Here is a 25,899-nt window from a genome sequence, read left to right as displayed (position 1 = left end):
GCCTTAGCATATATGAAGCACTGGGTTAGATCCTCAGCACCACATAAAGTAAAATAAAGACATTGTGTCCACCACATAAAGTAAAATAAAGACATTGTGTCCACCTATAAGTAAAAAATAAATAATTAAAAACAAATAAATACCAGACTTCAAAAACTTAGAAAGGAAGAAAATTATGTGAAATATCTTGTTGATAATATTTTATATTGATTACATGTGTTGAATAAAACATTATTAAAATTAATTTCAGCTGTTTCTTTTTACATCTTAAAAGGTTACTGTTAGAACATTTCTAACTACTGTTGTGTTATACAGTTCTAGTAGATGGTGCTGGTATAGAATGCTAGCAAAATAGGCTGGGCCTATTTTATGGAGAATTTTGGATGCCTGAATATTCAAAAGTTACTGTAAGGAATAAATAAAAATTTTTTAAAAAGTTACTGTAAGGACTGCCATAAAAATTTAATGTGTTATTCAATATGTAGTAAGGAAGAATAAAAGGTTCTGAACAAAGAAAAGCCAGTATTATAATAGTCCTAATTTCATGGCTCAGTGTCCCATCTAAACACAGCCGCTTTAGAAACCATTCTGCATTAGTTTTGAGTAGAATTTGCATATGATTTTTATAATAAAGAGTATTTAATATGGTAATCATTGTGATTGTTTTTAATATAACATGAATGGAACAAATCTGATGTGTTTCCCTTTGAGTGGGAAACTTAAATATTAATGTGACAGATTGTAATAGCACCTCACTAATTAAGGGATAAAATTCTTCCTTTTGCCAGGAATTAAGTTTGTCAGCTTTTATGATTACATCTGCCTCCGCTCTAATCAAATATGTTAATCTTTGTTGAAGGTGGACAGCTTCAAGGACTGGTAAAAGAGCAGAACCCATACAGCTTTGTTATTGTGACATCTTTGCCATTAAGTCTTTTTTTCTTAAAGGGCCATTAAATCTTGATGTGACCTCATATATACTTTTTTAATATATATTTTTAAGTTTTACATGGACACAATATCTTTTTTTTTTTTAATTTTCATGTGGTGCTGAGGATGGAACCAGTGCCTCACACATGTGAGGCAACCGCCCTACCACTGAGCTGCAACCCCAGGCCCTCTGTATACTTATTAAATGTCAGACCAGTTATAAACAATTTATAATGCTATCTTATTTATTCTCATGATCATCCTATTGTCCCCAGACACAGAGAAGCAGTTAATTCAAAATTACACAATGGCAGTCAGGATTCAAACAGACACACCCTACCTTCAAAACTCAGACTTTGTAGAAGCATTTATCCTTTTAGTTTTTGAGTGTGTGTGTATATATGTGCACTCTTTTCTTGAAAAAAAGAGAAAAACAAAAGCAAGCAATTTGAACTATTCTAAACAATATTTTCAATTTCCCAAGTTGTTTTTGTCTATATTTTATACTAATGACTGCATCATAACATTTCATATTAAGGCTATACCATAATTGATATAGTTATTGATATAGTTATTTATGTCATTACCAATAAAAATGCTATGATCAGATATCTCTCCTGTAGTCAGATGTTTTTTATGTCCCTGATTATTTCTTTGGGACAAATTCCTAAAAGTGGCTTTGCTAGACCAAAGCAGTCACTCCCCAATTAAAGATTGAATTGAGAGGAAGCAACGTCAGTTACCAAAGATCCTTTAGTGTCCCATACTCAATTCCCCTGTGAGTAATTCTCAACTAGCTCCTTAGCAGAGAGAGAGCTGTGCTCAAATTACAGATGGCTGCGAGAGGTAAATTTCCAACACCAAGATCGGGGTAAGCCCTCCACCGCGTATTCAGCATTTCTGTTTCCGACTCCGTGGGGCTTCTACCCACAACGTACTGCTGGTGCTCTCTCGGGTTTGCGCCCCGAAAATTACTTGGACGCCTTCAGGCGACCTATAGGGCCACCTCACCATCCCTTCTTTTTACAACTTTATACTAGTTCAACCCAATGGTTTCAGAACGGCAGGTTTATATTCTTTCTCAGACTTTTTTCTTGTTGCTGCGGAGTTAGCGCGGATCCACCCTGTTATCAACCGTAAAGTAGGACCCCTGTCCCACAGCCCTTCAGAAGTAGGAGCTTATTTACATTGGATCGATGTCTGGGTGTTAGGCACGCACACATTTGCAATTCGGGATTAGCTGGTATTGCTGGCGAAAGGTGCCGAATTTGGCCCTCTTGTTTTTCTTCTGCTCATAAAGCTCGAATTTTAAAGTTGAAACCGTTTTGTGAAAAGCCGGAACAGGATTAGTTACAAAAGACGTCTTATTTTTATGTAAGACGGTGTAAAGGCGCCCTCTCTCTGCAAGAGCCCGGATAGCTCAGTCGGTAGAGCATCAGACTTTTAATCTGAGGGTCCAGGGTTCAAGTCCCTGTTCGGGCGCTTCAGCTTTTGGCTTGAAAACTGACCAATAAAAATGACATCTGAATTTATGAATGCGTTCATTACCTCACATGCTTCTTATTCTTTTGTGGTGAGAACACGGGGGATTTCTTTTTAACCCTTTTTTTCCCTTCCTCAATTTGCAATCCGAAAAAATGTCTCTCTGCTCACAAACATCGGCATATGAAACCTCCATACCCTCTTCCCAGTCACCTTTCTCTCTTATCCGCCCTAAGAACACTTTTTCCAAGCACATTCTGAAATCAATGAATCGAATTCAATTTAAAATGGAGGTACGTTCGCGACCGGCTGAGCTAACACACGCAGTTGGGAACAAAAACCACAGCCGCCCGAACAGGGACTTGAACCCTGGACCCTCAGATTAAAAGTCTGATGCTCTACCGACTGAGCTATCCGGGCGCTCTCTGCACGGCTTGCTCTTCTGTTTACTTGGTATACAGGTAACAGATTATTTCTCTCCAGTGGATTAAAATGTATAATAAAAAAACTTTTTTTTGCTTCATTTATTTAAGGCATGTGTCTTCGAGATTTTTCTCATATTTCATGTTTGATAAATTTCCAACATCTAATAAATTCTCTAAAACGAAATTAATGGTAGTCAATTACAAGAAAACAGCAAATAAGGTGAACGTTCAAACTTCAAAGACGGGATTGCGACCTTTTTTTATTACACTTTCTTTCTCTTCTATTACTCCCCAGTTAGAACCTCTTAATTTTACTTATGGAGCTAGATTACAGCATTTTTCCGATTGATGAAAAATAACACTTTCATTCACCCCACGATGCAGCTGTTATGAGCATTCCTCAGTAGAAAAGAAGGAAAACCACGTTCAATCCATGAAAAGAGGAGTTAGTATCGTAGAAAAATAGACGTGACTGCAGAAAGGTAAGTCCAAATTTAGGTTGTAGGAAAGGGAGTTTAGAATTTTATTGTGAATTTTGATTGAGCTTTTCTTTCCTCCCTTTCAGGAAAGTTGCAGTTTTTAAGTCAGGCTCACTGTGTGAATCATTCCAAAGTAGTATTTCTTCGTGTGCACCAGGGGGAGCAACATGAAGTGTTAAGGATAAAACTCCCCGGATCAGCCTAGTTTTTCCTAAAATCAGTTCATCAGCACTGACACATAGGGTGTGGAACACAGAATTGTGGAGTTTCAAAGACTGATAAGGGAATTCATTTTTGTTTCTGGGAACTTGAGGCTTCTGAACACAATGGACAACAAAATAGCCCAGCCTCAGTGGAAGGAATTTTTCTTTTCTAGAATTGTCTGGTTCTTTTGGAACAAAGACCAACAAATTGTGTTCTTCTGAATAGGTCTTCAGGTTTCCACGTGTATAAAATCAGGGAAATTGATTAGATGACCTCTAAGAAACCTTTTAAGTCTAAAGTTTTACCTTTCTGTTATTTTTTTCTGCTGTGAATAAGATCACAAGGAGCAAGCTCAGGTACCAGAAAGTAGAGATTTAATGCAAGAAATATTTTTATTGATCATTTATTATGTCTTAAGCTCTGTTATAGCTCTGGAGTGGGATATGAATAGGTCATGGACCCTGCTAACAGTCTAGAAAGAAAAGCAGACACAAAACTGAACAATTTTTAACATAAAGTAATAAATGCAGTAAAAATTCAAGATTTGAAATGGCAGGAGATGAAGACGAACAGAGGTTAGGGCTTATAAAATGTAAGGAAACTACATGATCAGCATCTGTCAAGAGTCTTAGAGAAGAAATTAGAGTGAACTAAATAATCACCTGCTGTGTTAGATAAGGAAAATCTTCTGGCTGTTTCTGCAAATGATGTGGGAATGAATTAAACCTCCATTTTTTTTTTTTTTTTTTTGATGGGATTGGTTCTGAGGATGAACCCAGGGCCTTACACATGCTGGGTAAGCACTCTACCCCCTGAGCTATATCCTCAGGTGTTTGTTTGTTTTATTTTATTTTGTTTTGAGGGGACAGGGTATTGTTAAATTGCCCAGGCTAGTTTCTCCTGCCCTCAGCCTCCTGAGTAGCTGAGATTCCAGGCATGTGCCAGGATATCAGACATTCACATTCTCAAGGAAGTGAAATGGTGTCTGTTCAGGCTTCCTTAGAGGAGCAGGAATAGATAAGGGGGACTTCAAAATTCTGTCATACTCAAAAGCCTTGTTCCATCATATTCTTTTTACTTCAAGATAATAAAGACATGTGTTAAAAATTAAATATACTAATAATTATAATGCACCAATCAAAAGGAAAAAGGAAAAAGTTAAATAGACTAAATGGGATTGACTAATTAATACGTTGCTTATTGGCTACCTACTATTTCCACAGCTGAGAGTTACAGCCAGGCTTAGTGGAGAGGAAAACAGTAAAATCTGAAGGGAACATGGAGAATGCAAGGTACACTTAGGAAATGGTAAATGACAATCTGGCCAGAGCGCAGGGAGGTAGAGAAAGGTAAGGCCAAACTAGAGACCGGTGACCAGACTTTTATCAGGCTCTGAAAAATAATTTTAACTATAACAGTTGTGAGCTATTGAACTTGTTAATATTGAAAAGTCCCCCTGAGGTAGCATGAAATGAATGTGTTTCACCTATGATATATTAAAAACACCACCATTAAGTACCATCTTGTACCTTATTTAGAATCAAATCTTCCCCATGTACTTCAAGCTTCTCACTTTACATAGATGTTGAACCTAATTTTCTCCACTAGAGGGCAGGCTAAACCCACAGATTCTACTTTTTTTATTTTTTTTTTTGGTTTGGTTTTGTGGGATTTTTGTTTGTTTGTTTGATTGTTTTGTTTTGTTTTGTTGGTACTGGGGATTGAACCCAGAGGGCCTCTACCAATGAGCTAAATTCCAAACCCTTTTTATTTTGAGACAGGATCTTGCTAAATTGTCCAGGCTAGCCTTTAAATTGTGACCCTCCTGCCTCAGCCTCCTGAGTAGCTGGAATTATAGGCATGTGTCAGAATGCCTGGCATCACTGAAATCTTTCCTTATCCCTCCATTCACGCTCTGTATCATGTGACTTAGACGATGTCTGAGTCACTGTGTTTCTTCCTGTGATCTAGCTCTAGGTCTTCAAATACCAAATATTTACTGAGAGACTGCTTTGAATCAGGCAATGAATTAGGCCCTGAGATTCACAATAGAGATTTTCTTGCCCTTAAAAAGCTGCTTCTAGTGCAGTTGCTCTTTTCTTCTGTTCCTAAAATACAACACCCTGTGATTAGTGATACAGCCCAAGCAGCTCTCAGGGTATGTGTAGACAGTCTTCAGAGTCACAGTAGGGAAGTTTCCTAGAGAACCAGTTGGAGAGTGTATTAGTTTGTTATTGCTGCTGTAACAAATTACCACAAATTTAGTGGATTCAAACACAAAAATTTATTACCTTACATTCTGTAGGTCAGAAGCCCACCATGGATCTCACTGGGCTTAAACACAGGCAGGAGAGCTGTGTTGCTTCTGTCGACTCCAGGGGAGAATTTGTTCCTCCTCTTCCTTGCCTTCTTCATCTAGTCCCATCCCTCAGCTCAGGAATTCCATCCCACAACTCAAAAGCCAGCTGTATTGCATTTTCCTAGCAATTCTGCCATATCACATCTCCCTCTGACTTCAGCTGGGAGAAATTCTCCACTTTTAGGGACAGAAGTGATTAAATAGTGCTCACCTAAAAATCTAGGATAATCTTTGGATCTCTGGATCCTGCTTAATCCGATCTGCAAAAGCCTTTTCACTTTGTAAATAACACATTCACAGATTCCAGGGATTGGGAAGTGGACGCTTCTTCCTTCAGGAGGGCCATTATTCCACCTACCATGTACAGAGGCAGCCCCTAAAGGGAAGAGGCTAGAGGTGGGGACTGGGGATAGGAGACCCTTCCCACACAGGGGGAAAAGCTTTGGTGAGAATATTGTGTGTTCTAGGAACTGCAAGTTTGGTAAGGCCAAAGTATAAGTTGTACTGGACTGAGAGGTTATTTATTCAACACAAATCTATTGAATACTATGTGGCTGGTCCTGTTCTGGGAATTCAGAGATGAAAAAGACAAAGTCCTTGTCCTCTGAAACGAGAATGAAAAGCCAGGACCAGTCCTGAAAGGCTTCAAGACTTTCTTCAGGAGTTTGAACTTTTAGAGTTCCAAGAAACAATGCACTCATTCATGTGACAAAATTTTATTGAGAACATGCTATGTGCTGGGCACTGTTATAGGTTCTGTGAATACAGAAGAGTAAAAAACTAAAGTAAAAAAAAAAAAAAAACTAATCCCTTTATGCTAATTGATTTTAAACAAGGGAAGAAGTTTGTGCTGGAGGAAAAAAAAATGGAGAAGGAATAAGACTGTAGTCAAATCCCTTACTAGTCCTTCATCAAGATTTAGTTTTTCCTTAATTATACTTCTCTCTTGGGCATTTCCTCTTTTGTCAGGAGCCTTTTTTTTTTTTTTTTTGAACCCAAGGACACTTAACCCCTGATCCACATCCCCCACCCTTTTTATATTTTATTTAGAAACAGGGTCTTGCTGAGTTGCCTAGGGCCACCCTATATTGCTAAGGGTGGCCTTGAGCATGTGATCTTCCTGCCTCAGCCTCTCTGAGTCACTGGGATTACAGGCATGTGCCACCACGCCTGCCCCTTTCCTTATCCCTCCATTGTAGCTATCTTGCAAACCCTGACTCCTACCTAACATGCTACACCAAGCTCCAGGTGTAGAACACACTGAAGAAGAAAATGAGGAAAACATTCAGAATGTAGCAATGACATACTAGAATATACAATGCTGGCTTTCTTCAGTTCTCCTAATCCCATTCAAAGGAGATACTGCTCTCATTACTTTTTTTTTTGTGGGTGTGTGTGTGAGTGTGTGCGCGCATATATATATATATATATATNTAGCCTTTAACCACTTTTCTTAAGCCCTCAACCATCTTGAATCCCTCACTCTCAGCAGATTGCTCAAAGACTTATCAAGGAGCAATCAATATTCTAAACATCTAGTTTCTTTGTTTACCAATCTACAAAGGCATCTGTTTATACCCTTCTTTTCAAAGATACCCCAGGCATCTTCCAATCTTCCATCTGTTTTCTCTAGGACATTTTCATTCATCACTTTTTCTTTCTCTCTCTCCCTCTCCTTGGTCTTCTCTTTCAACACATGAACATGTTTACTTCTTATCTTTAAAAGAAACAAACAAACAACCAGAGGCTCAGGAGGCTGAGGCAGGAGGATCATGAGTTCAAAGTCAGCCTCAGCAATTTAGAGAGGCCCCTAAATAAAATATACATAAAAGGGCTGGGGATGTAGCTGGTTGGTTAAGTGCCCCTGAGTTCAATCCCTGCTACAAAGAAAGAAACAGAGATAAAGAGTCTCCCCCTATCCTGCATTCCTCTCTCTCCACTGTCTTATATTTCTTCACTTTCGTTGCCAAGCTTCTAGAAAGAATGGGTCTCTCTTACTCTTTAAGCCACTGGAACCTGGTTTAACGGACTAGTCCCACTCCATAGGTACCAGTGACTTTCTTGCCATTCCTAAGGGCATCTTCCAGCCCTGTCCTCCTAGATGTCCCTGCTGTCCTGTGCTAACCTTTCACTCTCTCCTGACAAGCTTTTCCGTCTGATCTTCTTCTGACACTCTGGTCTCCAGTTTTTCTCCTACCTCTTCAGTTATTTCTTTTCTTTTTTTTTTTTTTTTTTTTAAAGAGAGAGAGTATTTATTTTTTAGTTTTCGGCGGACACAACATCTTTGTTTTGTATGTGGTGCTGAGGATCGAACCCAGGCCGCACACATGCCAGGCAAGCGCGCTACCGCTTGAGCCACATCCCCAGCCCCATTCAGTTATTTCTTCCAGATTTCTTTTGTAGGCCTCTTCCTTCTTCCATATGCCAGTTTTTATATAATATAGTCCCATTTTACTGACCACCCGTAACCTAGAGCCCAACATTGATATCACTTTCCACACCTTTACTTTTATTGTCATAAGTCCCTGGTCTGCTAGACATTGCTAACTAGGCATTTGACAGACACTTCGAACACAAGCTGTTCAAAATTCAACTCATGATTGCTTTCCCAACACCTAGGCCCCATCTTACGGTCCCTAATCTAGGGAATGGTACCTCCTGCCATCAATTCCTAGGCATGCAGAGGGGGGCGATTCAAGATTCCTCCCCCTCCCTCATTCCCTACATTCAATACACTGTTAAATATCATTGATTTGACATCCTGTGTCTTTTATCTGTCTGTTCCTTTTCATCTCTCTGTCACAGTTTCGATTCCCTGATCTTGCAGTTGAAATGTAGCCATGGTCTCTTTGTTGAGCTCCTAGTCTGTATTCCTGGCCAACATTCCTGGTCAGAAGCAAATGGCACACTCCAATTTGAGGGGGAATCTTGGGGGGAGTTAAAAAAAATAAAGAGGGTTGGGGGTGTAACTCAGTGGTAGAATACTCCCCTGGCATGTGAGAGGTTCTGGGTTCACCCCATGCTCTGCAGGAAGAAGGAAGGGAGGGAGGGACAGAGGGGGAAAGAAAGACAATTTATAAAACGTGGGCAGGGGGCTCGGGTTGTGGCTTGGGGTTGTGGCTTGGGGCTGGGGTTGTGGCTCAGTGGTAGAGTGCTTGCCTAGCATGCACATAAATGTAAAATAAAGATATTGTGTCCACCTAAAGCTTAAGAGTCAATATTTTTTTTAAAAAAGTGGGCAGTATATAGGAAAGCCCCAAGGAATAACATGTAATACACTGGGCCAGTAGCCAAGCAACATTTCCATATCCAATCCTGATAAGTCAAAGGAAGGGAGTGAAAAGGGGGGAGACGGCCATATGATGGGGGCTATCATCTTTGGCTGAAGTGACCCCAGAAACAGAGATCCTGAAGAATAAATGTCCAGACCTCCCTGACCTTTCCCCATCCAGCCTCCTTCACTCACACGGCTGTGCCTATGGGCCAGCCCCCACCAGGAAGAGAGAGGACAGAAGGATCTGCACGGACAAAGGGAAGGCATGTGGTGCATCTTCCAAATCCTCCTCTCTGCTATCCCAGGAGGATTTTTTTCTGATTACATCACTTGTTACATCATTTGTCTACAGCCAGATTCTCTGTCATCTACAAAATCTGAACTTTAGCTAGGCACAGTGGAGCATGACCATAATTCCAGAGATTCAGGAGGCCGAAGGCAGGAGGTTCACAAGTTCAAAGCAAGACTCGGCAATTTAGCAAGGCTTGATGCAATTTATCAATCCCCTGTCTCTAAATAAAACACAAAAGGACTGGGGATGTGGCTCAGTCTCCCCTAGATTCAATCCCTGGTACTAGTACATTTTCATTTATCACCTCTCATTCTCTTTCTCCCTCTCCTTGGTCTTCTCTCTCAACATATGAATATGTTTAATTCTTATCTTTAAAACAAACAAACAAACAACCAGAGAAACCCTCAAAAGAAAAGACCTAGACTTGTGTGTCTCTACAGCTGTGTGACCTTGAGTAGTTCACCTCACCCTTTAACATCAATAATAACTTCAGGTTTTCTTTCTTTCTTTCTTTTGGGGGTTTTTCTTCCTATTGCCTTATCCAGGATTGCCTGCATTTAATTCCTTTGCATTCCTTCCCCAGATTTCATGAGAACAAAGAATATCAAATAATACCAAAAAGTCCTTCAGAAACAGGAATTCACCTTTTATATTGCTTTATTCTACCTTATGTAGGACTTCCTCTAATTATTCAAATTCTCTTCCCTATAGGTAGTGAAGTAAATGGAGACTTATAAAACCCTCAGGGAAAAAGAAACCTCAGGAAAATGACCTGTTGCAATCTCCCTTATCGGAATCCCCCTGCCCGCTGAAAGTCAGCCCACCAAAAGTAACTGACCAACTCCTCCCATGACCTGGCCCTGTTAAACCCTATAAAACTCAGATCCTTGTTTGTAGCCCATGGCCATTTCCTCCTTGATATGTGACCCTCTGTTGCTTAAAAAAGCATCGCTGATCAGGTCTTTCTTTCTTTTTCTTTTTGTATTCTCTTTCATTGCTTTTCAGATAGTTATCCACTTTTGGGGATCTAGACTCTCATCCCAGTCTAGAACTCTTATGATTTTAGGATGACCTTTAACAATTGTCTCTTGGAGAATCCTGTTTGGGTTTGCTGCAAAGTTTCATATTAATGGGAAAACTTTTAAATACCCCACATCTTAAAAAAAAAAAAAAGACTTTTCTAGAAAAAAAAAAGTTTTAACAAAAACCCTCTAGTGAACCCAAAGACAGACTGCAATGGTAGTAGCATCTTGACAAAGGGGAAGCTTGGCAGCTGTTTACATGGGAGCCTTGGCTGGGGAGCTGTGGGCATTTGAGGGAAGCTGATGGTTTGAGACCTCGGACACCTGATGGGACGCAGAGGAGGGAGGCTGAGAACCAGCTGTTGGTCTTCCTAATATGACAAGAAAGAAGGAAGGAAGGAAGACAGAGGAGACAACAAGAAAAGGTACTTGTAGACTAGAGAGCAGTTATCATCCCAACCAAACGCAGAAGGAGCAAGCCTATTATGGGGTAGAGCCTTTAGGAAAATGCTTCTGGAGACCACCGTTCAAAGAAAAGTACCCAGGGTCAAAATTTAGGACACATTTTATGGAAGTTTTCTCCCCTGCCCTAGTTGAGTTGGAGGGTCTCCTGCCTTTCCTCCGCCCTCAGGTTGGAAAACCCACTTGGGCGAATGGAAAAAGGAATGAGATTGTTTAAAGTGGGGACACAGCTCCCTGCACCTGCACCTCCACCCACAAGGTAAGGGGTTCTCTCGGGAATCGCTAGCAAATTTATGGGGGAAATTCCTCAAATCGACAACTGAACCTCCACACTGTGGCACTTCCAGCCCCATGATTGATCTGGCTGGCTTTCGTCTGACCCAAAGCCAACGGGTTCCAGCAGGAAAAAGTAATGACCATCTGCAAAAACCCTCATCCAAGCGAGAAGTGGAAATCTGCGCTCTCGGGTTTGCAGAGCCCAACTTGACGCCAGCGCGTTTCGCTTCCCCCACGCACTGGCACGGAGGGCGGGAGGAGAGGGAGGGAGCAGGGGGCGGCCGGGGTTCCCGCCGCCGCCCCGCCCTCCAGCTCGCGGCGATTCGGCGCTGCGGCTGGAGCTGGCGGCCGGCGGCTGCCTGTCCAGGCAGGGTCTGGCCGAGCCTCGCGTCGCCGTGCAGTGCGCCGGCTGTCCGGGAGATGGCTTCTCCCCTCTCGCCCGCTGCTCCGGCTTTTGTCTCGTCCGGGGTTGCCTGACTGCCAGCTCGCGCACGCTCTCGGCCGAGAGCACTCCCCGCTCCAGGTTGGTCCTTGCGCCCTTCGCTGCCGGGGACCCCAGAGCCGGCGCGAGGCGGGAGAGGCGAGCCGAACGGGAAGAGGCGGCGTGCGGCCGGCCACCCCACATCGCGCTGGTGCAAAGGACGCCCGGAGCTGCAGAGCGAGCCGGGGAGGCGCCGAGCCCCGGCAGCCCACGTCGCCGAGTCCAGGACCCGTCGGGTGTTGCAGCAAAGCCGGCAGCGAGCACAGGTACGATCGCACCCAGCGGGAGCACCGCTCGAGCCAAGGCAGCTGAGGTCAAGGAGCCCCCCTCCAACATGGCAACAGCCGAGGTGCAACAATGGGAGCGCCGAGGCTGCCTGGCGGCCGGCTGCGCCGGGGACGCCCTGCAACCCCAGCTCCCCCGCGGCGTCTCGCAGGTTGCTCACCCCAAACCCACCGCGCGCCTGCGGCTTTGCGGCCTCGAGGCCCAGGTCCCCGGCCCACCCCTGCTCTCTGAAGACACTTCCTGGCTCCTGGCTGCAGGGCGATCCGAACCAGCCGGTGGTTTGGGGATTTGTTTGTTTGTTTGTTTGTTTAAGATGAGAAAAGAAAAACCTGTCCCGGAGTGGGGGCGATGCGGCTTGTGCCTTTGCGTACAGTGGGTGAAAAGTCAGACTCTAGCCTGGGCACTACATACATTTTTTAACCCGGCGAAGAGAATTGCCTTCTCCCTTATAAGGATATTGCAGCAAAGGAGACAGAAAGCTTGGAAAAGGGAAAGGGACCCTCAGGCCTGAGTTCCCGGCCCTCTGGGAAAGCACTGCTCTCCTGGCCTGTACTTGTCTCTCGTTCCTCCTCAGCTTCCGACAGAGGTTGCTTTGATGTTGGGGTGCAATCACAGCAGGAAGCCCAGGCAAGGCTGCCAAGCTGGGGTGGGGTGGGGTGGGGTGGGGAGCCCAGGGGCTTGGCAGGATCCTGAGTTGTGAAAAAAGGTTACCAAATATATGAGGTTAGTTAGTGCACACACCCTAGTTGGCTGAGGTTGGAATGTGTGGGGTGTGTGTGTGTGTGTACACCAGAGGAATCAGTCATGGCACTTACTCCTTCAAGCCAACCTCTACCTCAGTCTCCATCTCCATCTTTTGAGGTCTTTGTGGCTTCCCTGCCCCAGTCCCAGTCAAGCTTGGGATGAAATCTCCATTGTCCTGATGATATTTTTCGTCAACCTGGGTGGGGAGTTATGCCAGCTGGTCTAGCACAACACCAGAGATTCTTCAGCACACAGTTATTCCTGCTCCCAGAAGTGGGCCAACACTGCCCCTCCTTTCTCTAAACTACCTGACTGTCTGGGACATGGCCAAGCAGATGTAAGCAATTTGCACTGAATTCCAACCCAGAATCAGTCTTGAATGAAAACTTACTTTATGGCTGCACTAGGCCTTAGAAAGATATTAGGAAGAAAAATGGCCCAGAGGGTGGCAACCCTGACCCCAGAATACTTTCCCTCTCCCCAGCTACAGCTATGGATCCTGGGGCAGTGAGCCTTTAGAATCTCAGCTCCTCCAGAGCCTGGCAGTCCCATCTGGGGTTGTGTCCATGGAAAAATTAAGTCGAGGCACATTTTATAGCTCTTCCTGGCAGCCAGCGCCTGAGGAGACAGTGGCTCTGAGCCGGAGCCCTGGACCCAGGCTGTGGCTGCTTCTCCTTTGGCTTTTGGGTGAGCTTAAGGTTTGATTTCCATGGCTCTGAGCTTATTGCTGAGTGTGCATGGGTGTATATGTCTGAATCCCATGAAGCTCTCGGGTCTGGCAGGAAAGCCACTTGTCCATTTTCCTCTCCACTAGAAGCATGGGTGAGGAAGGGAGATGTGTTGGGATCAGTTTATTTAAGGCCCTAAGCATTTTGGGGGTGCTTCTTTGGGCTTTCCCAGTCCTCTGAAATGCCTGTGGTCATTGCCATAACTTAGTTGCACTTTAATAAAGTTGTGCTCCAAACCTTCCTGAGCCTTTGGTCCCCTCTGTGGTATCCCCACCCCAGATAGGCCTGTGTTTGTACGTGTCTCAGGTCTACGGGCTTTCAGCCTTGAAGGCCTGCCTGTGCCAGCAGGGAGAGAACTGAGGGAGGGTCTCTGTTCCTTTTGGAGAACACAATGTGAACTTGGATATCATAGTGTGGATGTGGAGTAGTAGAGAAAACAGTGTTAGGAAGCCCAGTTTTGAGTCTTGGTGTGACTGACTTTATAGTTGTGTGAGCATAGGCAATTTGTGAACCTTAGATTTAGTTTGCAATATTTATAAAATGGGGGTACCTAGGTTCCTGGGATTGTTTTAAGGATAAAATACACTGCTTACCATGAACCAAATGAAAGTATGTGTGCAAACTCTTTGACTATATTGTTATATTGTGTATTGTGTATAACTATGTGCACATCAGTATATACAACTATAATGCACCAATAAAAAATGTGGGGGAAAAGTTGGCGATGTAGCTCGGTTGGTAGAGTGTTTGCTTTGCATGCACAAGGCCATGGGTTCAAGCCCCAGCACTCCCCCGCCCTGCCAAAAAAAAAAAAAAAAAACACTTTGAAAACTGCAGAGTCCTGTATAATAAGTGCCTGTTACTCATCCTGGGTCTAGCATTCATTATAAGGGAGGAAGAGCAGTCATGGGTGTGGATGGGGTGGGATGAGGAGAATATGGAGTAGGGAATGTTCCAGAACCTTTCCTTTTTGGTTAAAGGAAGAGTGATGTGACAATATGAAGGCATTATACCTTGGGCATCTTTAAATAGAGATAGGATGGGAACTGGGAGGGCGGGGGGAAAAGCTGCTTAATGTTAACAGGGAACTGGGTAGAGACAAATACCTTCCAAAGGCTGCTACTTCCTATGGACAGGGTAATGCTGAGCTGGCAAATAATATGACAGCTAACACTGATGTCAGCCAACTAGGAAATGACAGAGGTGAGATTTGATGCAGGCAATCTCACTGCATAACACGGTGCTTGTAGCCTCAATGCCACTAGCAGAGATATTGGGTCTTAGAATGGACAGAGGCAGCAGAGTTGCAGAATTCATTTGTAGTGGACTCCTTGAATGTCCCTAAGATGCCACCAGCCTGGGACCTACCTTAGATAATCTACTTCTCCAGGACAGGGGCTTGGGAGGATGATTTTTCTCTACCCAGCTCCTGCCCAGCTGAGTACCTTTTTAATTCCTGATTGTTTGGGGTCGAGGCACATGTATGAGAATCCTTACCTGCTGCCCCACCGCCACCACCTTTTTTTTGTTTCCATCCTCACCTTTCCTGGGAGAAGACTTGGGATAATCAGATCAAATAATTTTGCTGCCTGGTGTGACTGACTTCATAGCTGTGTGGACAACTCTGGTAGGAGGTTTGGGACTTGGCCCTGAGAAAACTAAGGCAGGGTTCTTATTTTGGTAGTTTCATATCTGCTTCATTTTGTCTCTGTTCTATACAATGGAATTTTAGGGATGATTCTTGCAGTTCCTCTTGATATAAAGCATTAAAACTGGAAAAGACCTTGAAGATTCATATTTCAAAGAAGCCAAAGATCTTGTACCTTTTTGGAAGCCACTATCCTTCCACCTTAATTCTGTCACCCCTGCACCATACCTTCCTTGGAACCTTACTTTACCTCCTTTCTTCCTGGGTCTTCCTTTCCATTTTCTTCCCCAGAGCTGGGGATGGAACCCAGGGCCCCCTGTATGCTAGGCAAGCACCCTACCACTGAGCTGCAACCCCAGCCCCAGCCTCCTCTGTGAACACTAGCTCACCCTAAGCAACCAAGGACTGCGAGTTGTCCTCCCCACAGATTTCTCCAGGGCATTGGCTTCTTTTCTTTTTGACAGTTCTTCTTGCTATGCTTTGCACCTCTGTCTATGGTCTCTGTGCTGAGGCAAGGGGAGCCATCTCCTCCTCTCCCTGTAACCTGCCCACTGTGGGGGTGGGTGTCAGGATTGAGAGCTGCTGCCCACATGTGGTTCTTCTCCACACCCCATACCTGCTAAGCCAGGCCCACCAGGAACAAGCTTGAGTGGAAGCCTTCTCTCCAGCCAAGCTGGCTGTCTGCCTGTCTCTCTCTGATTACATGGTATCCTCTGCAACACACCAGAAGGCATAAGGGTGAGGAAAAAGAAATAGAGGGCCACGAGATAACATTGGAAACACTAGTTGGCCTTGCCAGGTAGAAGCTCCTATTTGCAGGAGCTCTTCTTGTCACTTCACAAACTCATCTAGAGCCCAGATAATGTAATGTTGGAGTCCCCAACTTTTGACATCTCCCAAGAGCCCTACTCTCTGAAGGCAGAGCATCTGTCACATTCCTGACTTGCTATGCTGTGTGTCTTCCAGACTGGAAAGGAAGTCGAATGAGTTGGAGTGCCAAGAGAGTAGATTTAATCCTGACCAAGAAAGGAGAGATTGCCTGCAAATTAGAAGACAATATGTTCCCAAGAACATTGTAGCCAGGGATGTCAGATTTCCACTGTAGATCCTAAGAAGGCAGATTTTAAATAAAGAGACAATATTAGATACCCCATGAATGTACATGATTATGATTTATCAATTACAAATTATATATATATATGTGTGTGTGTGTGTGTGTGTGTGTGTGTGTACTGCAGATTGAACCCAGGGGGTTTTAACCACTGAGCCACATCACAGCCCCTTTTTTATATTTTATTTTGAGACAGGATCTCCCTAAGTTGCTGAGGCTAGCTTTGAACTTGTGATTCTCCTGCCTCAGCCTCCTGATCCACTGGGTTTATAGGTGTGTACCACTGCACCTGGCTACAAATAATATTAATAAGCCAAGTGGGGGTGGTTCAAAACTATCATCTCAGCTGCTTGGAAGACTGAAGCAGAAGGATCGGAAGTTTGAGGCCAGCCTCAGCAACTTAGCCAGACTGTGTCTCAAAGTAAAAAGGGTTCCGTGGTAAAGTGCTCCTGAGTACAGTCCCCAGGTTCCTCAACAATAATAATATGAATAAAAAATTGAATAATGAGGGGCTGGGGCTGTAGCTCAGTGGTAGAGCTCTTGCCTCACATGTATGAGGCCCTGGGTTTGATCTTCAGCACCACATAAAATAAAAATAAAGATATTGTGTCCACCTGAATTAAAAAATCACATCCCCAGCCCCCCAAAAATAAATATATTTTTTAAAAATTGTATAATGATTAATTCATTTAGAGAGAGAGAGAGAGAGACAGACAGACAGACAGACAGACACACACACACACACAGACACACAGAGAGAGAGGGGCTGGGAAGTGGGGACAGAGATGAAGGAAAAAAAAAAAAAACAGTTCCTGGACTACAGATTGGTTTTTTCAAAGAGTTGAAAAAAAACCTTAGAATAAATGAGCTTTTGACTATGCTGTTGCAGATGATCCCAACCAAGAAGGCAAAAAAGGAGGCCCTTGGGCAAAGTTCAGGTCCACAGTAAAAATTAAGAGCACACGATGGAGAATAGTCACACTGAGCATCTGTCCACCTGTAGTATCTTGAGCATTTTCTTAATTTTCTATCTCTGCCCCCAGCTTCAGAGGAAATGGATAATGATGAAATTGTCTCTTCCCCCTTCACAGATGAGAGAATTGAGATTTGGTACTGGGGATTGGCCCAGGGGTATTTAACCACTGAGCTACATTCCCCAGTTCTTTTTATTTATTTATTTTGAGAAAGTGTCTTTCTAAGTTGCTTACAGCCCCACTGAGTTGCTGAGGCTGACTTTGAACTTGTGATCCTCCTACCTCAGCCCACGGAGCCACTGGGGTTGCAGGTGTGCACCACCACGCCCAACTGGTTGTTTTTATTTTTGCTCTGCTAGAAATCGAATGGAGGGCCTTATGCTTGGTAGGCAAGTGCTCTAGCACTGAGCTGCACCCAAGCTCCTGACTTGGTATTTCCAGTGACAGCCCAGAACTTACCTCTGAGTGGGGAGTCCAGCAAGTCAATAGGCTGTGGTGGGGGAAACGTGGGATGCCTGTGAACTCATGAGTGGGGCATCTTGGTGGTCAGACTTTGGGGAGGAAATGAAATGTTAGCTGAGATCTGAACAATGAGTAGGAACTGGGGCAGGATGGGGAATGAATGGGGGCAAGATGGAGAATGAATGGAAGCATGTGCTGAAAGAGGTGAGCCCAATGTAGTTTGAATCTGGCCAGAGCCATTGAGGGAGTCTGCAATTTATTTGTATTCATTCATTCAACCATTCGGCATTTGGATGTGAATGCACACTGACATTCTAAGTACGCAGCAGCAAAGGAGTTAGATAAAATCCCTGTCTTCCTGGAGTTTATGTTCTGAGAAAACTTAGTTCACTAAGAATGACTTAAGCTGGGCTGGGTTGGTGGCTCAGCGGTAGAGTGCTTGCCTAGCATGTGCTAAGGCCCTAGGTTCGATCCTCAGCACCACATGAAAAGAAATAAATAAAATAAAATGTAAAAAAAAAAAAAAAAGAATGACTTAAAACCAGGTTTCTTTACTTATTGACAGAGATCTTACCCTGATAGATCAGGGAATTAGAGATAAACTTTGGCTGATCTCAAAGAAGGTTTGAGAAGGACACTTGCAGTATACCCATGGATAATATGGGATTGAGACAAAAGTTAATCATTGGCTGTTTTTTGTTGTTGTTGTTGTTGTTGTTTTCTTTTAAAAATAGTCCTGGGAATTGAACCCAGGGTTAGCTACAACTCTAGCCTTTTTAATTTCTTTTTATTTGGGTACTGGGGATTGGACTTAGGGGGACTCAACCACTGAGCTACATCCCTAGCCCTATTTTGTATTTTAATTAGGGACAGGGTCTCACTGAGTTACTGAGGCTGGCTTTGAACCTTCCATTCTCCTGTCTCAGCCTCCAGAGCCGCTGGGATTACAGGCATGCGCCACCGGGCCAGCTTGTTACTGTTTTATTTTATTTTATTTTTTTAATCATCCCTCTTTAGTAGGTTCATGCTAAATTTAGGGATACAACTTTGAGTCCAGCGTGGTCCTTACCACCTTGTGTTCCTGCAGAATGCAGGTGAATGGATGAATCCCTCATGACAGTGGGTAATGAGTGATCTGGTGCTCTGAGATTAGTATAACTTAGGCAGATTAAAAAAAAAAAAAGTTTACTAGGCAGAATGGGAATCCAAGATAAATGAGAGGTAATCTTTATTCTTAATATTAGTGGGCTAATGTCTGTGAAAGTGCTTCATAATTACAAATAAAAGTTATTATTTATATTCTGATCACTCATAGGGATAATATGAAATAGTATCCAACTGCGGTAGGACACATTTAACATTTTGGAGATGTTCCAAAGGGACAACGCAGATGAGCGCAGGCTGTGGTCTCAGAGTGGGACTTTGTAGAGGGCAGAGCATTGGTGCACCAGCATGAGTAGAGGTTTGTAGGAAAACTTGGGGCTCTGGAGGATGGATAATGCTTATTGGCATCTAGGGTGACATTCAGGGAATGGGGCTAGGACTCCACTGGAGCATCTTGAATATTGGATAAGGAAAGGGAGAAGCAAGTGTTCTCATCGGAGGGAGACTCTTGGCAACAGAGAGCATGTACCTTCTTGGGGTGGGCAGGGTAGACAGACTAGTTAAGGGGCATCTCAATCATTTAGGTATGAGAGAGGAATTGTAATTTCTTTTTTTCTTTTTGTGCCCCAGAAAATAATTTTCAAATAAGAGAGTAATTGTTTGGAAAGAGAGGCATAATAATTCTTTGGTATCCAATATGTGCCTTGTGTGTGGTGTATGTGTGTGTGTGGGGGGGTACTGGGGATTGAACCCAGGGTACTTTACCACTGAGCTACATCCCAGTCCTTTATATTTTGAGGCAAGGTCTCACTAAGTTGCTTAGGGCCTCTCTAAATTGTTGAAGCTAGTTTGGAACTTGCAGTCCCCTTGCCTCAACTCAAGCTCATGAGCCAGTGAGATTACAGGTGTGTGCCACTGCGCCAGGCCCCAGCCCTTTGTATATTTTATTTGAAGGCAAAGCCTGACCTTGAACTTGTATCCTGCTGCTTCAGCTTCCTGAGTCACTGGAATTACAGGTGTGTGCCACCATGCCTGGCCAATATGTGCTTTATATAAATAGTTTCATTTAATAAAAGAAGCCAAAGCTTAGAAAGGAACGGACCAATTTAAGAGAGGTTAGAAGAGGAAGGGTGGGGATTATCTTCCCCGAAGGATTTTAAGAAGGGAGCAAGAGACTTGAGATGTCACAAGAGAAGAGCCCTGGAATGCCTGCACCCCATCAGGTCCCACCTAAGCCGCTGACCAGCTGTGTGAATTCAGAAAAGTCATTTTTCCCCTCTGGCCTTTGGTTCTCTTATCTGCAAAACCGTGTTCTGTCTTGTTTTGTTTTGTTGGGGCTTGTTGGCTTTTGGTGCTTGGTTTCTTTTTTGGAGTGGCCTGGGGGAGGGAAGTGCTCTTGGGATATGGAGGGGGAGGATAAGGGTGCCCCAGAGTCATCACCAGCATCATGGAGAACTCTTGGTCAGATGTGATGTGGCTGGGTTTCTGTGGCAGGGCAGGAAGAAGATTCTGGATTTTGAACTCACACAAGCTTCCGTGTAACTCTTGATTCTATCATTTCCAGGTTGCGTGACCTTGGGCAAATTACTCAATCCCTTTCCTGTTTTCTAGTTTCCTCATCCGTAAAATAAGGATAATAATATCCACATTTAAGGACTGTTGTGGGGATTAAATAAGACAATACCTGGCACAAAATGCCAGAGGAAATAAAAGGCCTGTTTGCTTCCTTCCATTTCTGTGATGGTCATAGCTGTTTAGCCTCTGTTCTCCCACCCAAACAAAGTGTTATGTCCTCACTCCAGTTATGATGGTGAGCACGTCCCTGGAGATACTAATTTGCAATGTTCAAGGTATAGACTTTGCAAATGGCATTTACATGTGTTGTAGAGGTCTTTCAACCCAGCTCCTATGGGTCATTGGCTCCTGTGTGCTTACCCATACAGTCACATGCCACTACACTCATCAGCTGCAAGCACTGTCACCTACTCTGTGCTGAGAAAGGCCTCTGACTGTAGCTCTCCTGGGAGGCCCTGGGGGAGGGTCTTATGTGGAAGATGAGTGTGCTGTGCTCTGTTGGGTGGTCATCCCCCCTGCTGAGTATTCTCTTTGCCTAGCATAGACCTGGGCTCCGTCTCCTTTGGGAACTTCCTGTGCAAATTGGGGGATAGGAGATCAAAGGAAGGCATCAGGCCCTAGGTGTGATTCCTTGCTGTACCCTGCCCTTCCCACCAAAGTCACTTTGTTCTTTGAAAATCTTTGCGACTTCTCCATGCATAGAGATGCAAAGCAGTTTAATATGCTCTGGGGCAAGGTGTTGCTCTTGTCCAGCAGACACCAGGGCCACCAGATAAGTCAGCATGGCAGGGAGCAGCAGAGCATTAAGGAGACACTGAAAGTAAGACAGTGAGGAGAGATTGCAAGGGCTAACTGGGGAGGCTTCTGAGGATGTTGGGTTGGGATGGAAAGAGAAGACCCAGAGCAAGCAGGAGGAAGGGGAAGGGGTGTGCGACTGCCAGGCCGGCAGGCCTAAGGGTCCCTAGTGAATGAAAAATAGGACAGGGCAGACCACACCCTGCTGTGCATGCAGATGAGGGGCTGAGGACAGACTGAAACCTACCACTGCCACATGTTCAGGGCTTAGCCAGGCTGTGCTGGGGATCCCTAACTGGAACCCCATGGGCTGGCACCATCAGGACCCTGCCTGCTGCCCCTACTCCCCAGTTCCCCCTCTAGACATCCCCTTGCTGTGGTTTGGGAGTTCTGGGACACTGAGAGGCTGTCAATAGAGGATCTCACTTCTCAGTCTCTCTTAGAGTCCTGCACCCCATATGGTGTTTCTCTGTTGAGCATCCTTGGTCAGCCCTCTGAGTTCAGTGTCCTTGGCTGACCCTTGAGCAGGATATCTTTCTGGGCTCCAGGCTTCCAGCTTGGAACTGCGTGGCTACTGGGGAAGGCTGGTGGCCACTTGGATCGGGCTAGGCTAATAATAGCCAAGGCCACGATTGAAGGGATCACTGACTCAAAGGGACAGATTGCCTGGTGGGCAGTGTTGGGGGAGATGTTCTAGAGAAGGGCAAGAGATTCCTGGGCTCAGGAGGCTTACACTAGAGATCAGTTCTCCTACCTCTTAGTAGAACACTCCTCCCAGGGTCTGCCAGGGTGGACACTCCCCTCCTCAGACTTGCTTCTTAAAGATGTTAGGTGGTAACTAGTACTGAACAGTGAATGCATGGCAAGGTCACAAGTGTTCTTTCAATTACTTTAGGGTCCTTCTTTAAACTATCTTAAGAAATCAAATGGTGGTACATAATCTGTAGAAAACAGACAAACGCAAGGGAGCTATTTTTTTTTTTTTTTTAACACGTCAAGAGGAAAGGATTAATGGGACTGACTCTTGACAGGGTCACTGCGGCTGATGTGAAGTTAGGAATATGGCTATAGGTGTCTCCGATTGTCTGGGAAAGAAGATTCCTTTAGTAGCGCTGGTGCACTAAGGTGACTCCTGACCAGTTACTGACCCCAGTGCCCACATTAACAAGGGATTGACTTGTAGATGAAGCCCCCCCAAATAGAAGGGCCACCATGACAGTTCTGGAGAGTGGACTAACTAAGGTCAAAAACTCCACCACCCCATGTGAAGGAGGATTTGAACACCTGACTGGCAATGAGTACAGAAGGTGGCCCCCAGCTCTCCTGGTAATCAGCAAACAGTAATAAAATTGGAGACAGGCTGTTCTCTGTGTTCTCTGCTTGGAGACGGCCCATCCTCTCTGTCTTGAGAGTGTTCTCTGCTTGAGCCTCACTTTGCTTTTACTTTCCTTTCACCTCACTTTCATTTACAATAAAGTTCTCTTGTGTGACTTTTTGGTGTCTGACTTTAAGTTTTCTTTGGTGGGAACATAAGACCTGAGGTTTGGAGTTTCAGCTCCCTGCCTTCCGGTGACAGAGGCAGATGTTCGTGGGAAGGACTCACACCTTGGCCTCTAGCACCCCTGTGTAAATTAGTATTGGCTGACTGGTGCCAGTCTGTAAAAGCTGGGGCCTGCTTGCAAGCTGATTCCCCTTTCCTTTCCCACCCTAGTCTGTGGGGCTTTTCCACACCTTTCTGACTTAGGAAATAACCGTCCATCCCGGGGGCCTGCCAGAGACCTGGAGGCTTTTGGGAAATGGGAAGCGGCCCTGGGGAAGCTGTCTGAATCTCCTTTCCTGGCAGGCTGTGTCTCCCAGGGTGCTGTCCTGGCTGCGGGGCCTGCCCTGGGCGTGCTGGAATGCAAACAAGGAAGAGCCCGCCTGGGGAAGGGCCAGAACTGCCCCTGGGACCCAGAGGTCCTGTTTTTCTTTTTCTTCCGGGTTCAGCCTTCCCTCTACTTTTCTCAGACTTCTCTGCCAGTGACACTAGGAGCATGACCTCATGGGGTCTAAGCCAGCTTTTCCTCCTCTCCTCAGGGAGCCTGGGAGGGAGGGAGCGGAATTTGGAGGATGTGTGTGTAGGGTGATGGGTGGAGAGTCCGTAGCAAGATGTGAGGGGTGGAGGGCGTGTGGGAAGGGTGTGGGGTGGGGTTGGGAAGATGGGGAGGTATAGGGATTGTGGGGTGGTGTGTGGGATACAAGATGTGAATGGGAGAAGGTCTGAAAAGTGTGGGTAAGTATGGAATGGGAATTCTGAGGAGTGGCTGGAGGGCATGGGAGAAAGGTGTGGGTGCAAGGGGAATGGTTGTGGTGTTGGGGAGCGTGCTCAGCTTGGCATGAACATGCTCATGCTCATGCTAGTGGCTCTGGGTCCCTGCGAATGACTATAGTCCATCAGAGATTGCATCCATGTGGAGAGTTAGCATTAATTGAAGACATTCTGCTCTATGATTAGCCCACATGTCTACACTGCTGGTCCAGGAATGCCCTGGTAGCAGAGGCACAGTAGGCAGGGCTTGGGGAGGGGCGGAGCATGTGGTTCAGAGCTTCTGTGCCCAGAGGGAGGGAAAGAGCTTGCTTCTAGCATGGTGTGGGGGCTGGTTGGCACCTCCGCCGGTTGCCATGGCTGGCTGGCTCGCCCCTCTCGGCCTTGTTCTGCTTGACTTCCTTTGGCCCTCCTCAGAGCAGAGCAGGTGGTAGTCAGCTGCCGGCAGCCCACCGCCCACACAGCCTGTCCCTGCCCACTGGCTCCCACACCCAGGCCTCCAACGGCACCCCAGAGAGTACCTCCCCAAGGGAGCTGCTGGCCACCTTCCCTACTCTGTGTGCTTGATCATTCTGGTTGCCATCTCTTGGGCCCTCTTAATCCCATGGCTCTGGCAATCTGGCAATCATGGAGGGAGAGCCCAGGGCTGGGGCTGAGGTTGTTTCTGGGTATCAGCACCACGGTAGCCTCGCCATACCAGGTCTGTGGGTCCTTCCCAACTCTGCAGTGATTTCAGCGTGAGGCCCAGGGCAAAGGCACTTCCTCCCGGTGGGCCTCATTTCTCTTCATCTGAAACAGAAAGGAGGATTTATCATCCAGAAGTGAGAGCTTTGTAAGAAAGTTGCTACCAAAAAGAAAACACTCAAGGAATTATAATTGAATGAATTGGAGACCCTCTATAAAGAAAACCAAGGGTTGGCTCCTAGCAAAGATGCCTTTCTTCCAGGTATGATCTCAATGGCATCATTTGGTGTCCTCGGGTGAGTCTTCTGCCTCTGCAGTTACCCTGCCATCCATCCTCATCTGCTTGCCCAGGGGTTTGCCCCTGATCGACGCAGGCTTCAGTGCTGCCTCTGTGCTCCAGGCAGACACTGGTGGGTCAGCCCAGCCAGGGCACAAGGACTCCAGGGGTCCCGGGCTATGATGGAGCAGATCTCACCAATGCCCTCCGGGCGGAGCAGGGCCTTGTTGGTCTGTTTTGTCCTCATTTTGCTGCCCTGTCTGGAAGGGAACAGCTGTGACCTGCTTTATGGAGTCTTTCATGGGCTGGCCTCTTCTGGGGCGTTTTCCCCACCCAGGCAGGAATCCTGGAGAACTGGATTCCACGGGGCATCAGCTAAGAAACTGAACCTAGGCTGAAGGTGACAGGTGATAATCTGGGCTTTGCAGGAGGCCTCGGTTTGCAGGAAGAAAAAGGTGTGCTGAAGCCAAGCTGGGGAGGAGGAGGATAGCAGATGGGGGGAGGGAGGAGCTGAAGGCAGTGACTATGTCCTGAACCCCATACAACCCCTTTTCTGTGTCCCCTTCCTGAGGAGGGGCCTCAGCCTCTTACTACACAGCACCCACAGTACTTTCAGAGAGACCAGGATTCCAAGGTGTTGCTGTTCCCAGGGGTGGCTTTTTGGATTTGGGATGATGTGAAGGTTGCATGTGATGATACTCAGGAGGCCTCCCTGCTAGAGGTCAAGGTTGGTAAAGGGAGGTCATCCTGGGATCTTTGCTTGTCCTCACCAACATCCTGCCCCCTCACCTTTCTCTGGTTGGTAGAGGTAGTGGAGGAGTCCTTTGAAACGCCTGTGGCCCTACAGGGACCTGGGGCTCACTGAAGGAGAAGGGCAGGTTCGTGGGGCTGTGGCTTCTTTCCCGGGAAAGAAGGAGGCAGGGACCAGACAAAGGGGATGTGGCTGTTCCGGCTCCCAGGATGGTTCCTGGGTTAGGAATCCACAGCTGCCAAGGCTTTTCTTCCCCTTTGCCAAATGTTCCATTCAGCTGACTGCCAGCTCCAGGTCCTGGCCCTGTGGTCTCAATTGTCGGCTCTAGAGGAAGGAATATTCTGAGAGGAGCCACGAGCTGCCTCACGACTTCCACCCCTGTCTGTCTTTATACACAGAGCTCAGCGTCTGCAGGAGTGTGCTGGGAGTTTCTGAGCTGGGGTCGGATGGAAGCTAGCAGAGCAAGCAGACTGGACTATCTCTAACCACGTCCAGCAGGCTCCTAGCCACTGTTCCTGTGCTCATCTCTATCACAGAAAGCCTCTTCTTCTTTTTCTCATTTTTTAAAAATTTTAATTTGTTCTATATGATAGCAGAATGCATTACTTTTCATATTACACATATAGAGCACAATTTTTCATATCTCTTGTTGTACACAAAAGCCTCTTCTTAAAACTCTTTATACATACACACACACACACACACACACACACGGGGATTGAACCCAGGGGTGCTTAACCACTGAGCCACATCCCCAGCCCTTTTCATTT

At 45.5% G+C, this 25,899-nt stretch overlaps 1 protein-coding gene and 2 non-coding genes across 3 annotated transcripts in view; 2 read left to right on the top strand and 1 right to left on the bottom strand.

Moving 5' to 3' along the window:
* Window positions 1-2,339: 2,339 nt before the first annotated feature.
* On the top strand, window positions 2,340-2,412 carry Trnak-uuu. The gene has a single exon. It is a non-coding gene; the product is annotated as a tRNA-Lys (tRNA).
* A 347-nt stretch (window positions 2,413-2,759) lies between these two features.
* Window positions 2,760-2,832, bottom strand: Trnak-uuu. Its single transcript has one exon. It is a non-coding gene; the product is annotated as a tRNA-Lys (tRNA).
* Window positions 2,833-11,496: 8,664 nt separating this feature from the next.
* Window positions 11,497-25,899, top strand: part of Pik3c2b (phosphatidylinositol-4-phosphate 3-kinase catalytic subunit type 2 beta) — a 62,558-nt gene continuing 48,155 nt past the window's right edge. The window contains exon 1 of the mRNA XM_015483911.2: window positions 11,497-11,952. The gene's annotated coding sequence lies outside the window, so the exon portion shown is untranslated. The remainder of the gene's footprint in view (window positions 11,953-25,899) is intronic.

The sequence above is a fragment of the Marmota marmota genome, unplaced genomic scaffold (genome assembly GCF_001458135.2).
Source record: "Marmota marmota marmota unplaced genomic scaffold, marMar, whole genome shotgun sequence".
NCBI lineage: Eukaryota > Metazoa > Chordata > Mammalia > Rodentia > Sciuridae > Marmota > Marmota marmota.
Note: the sequence above shows the minus strand (reverse complement) of the source record. Positions and strands in the feature narration are given on the sequence as shown.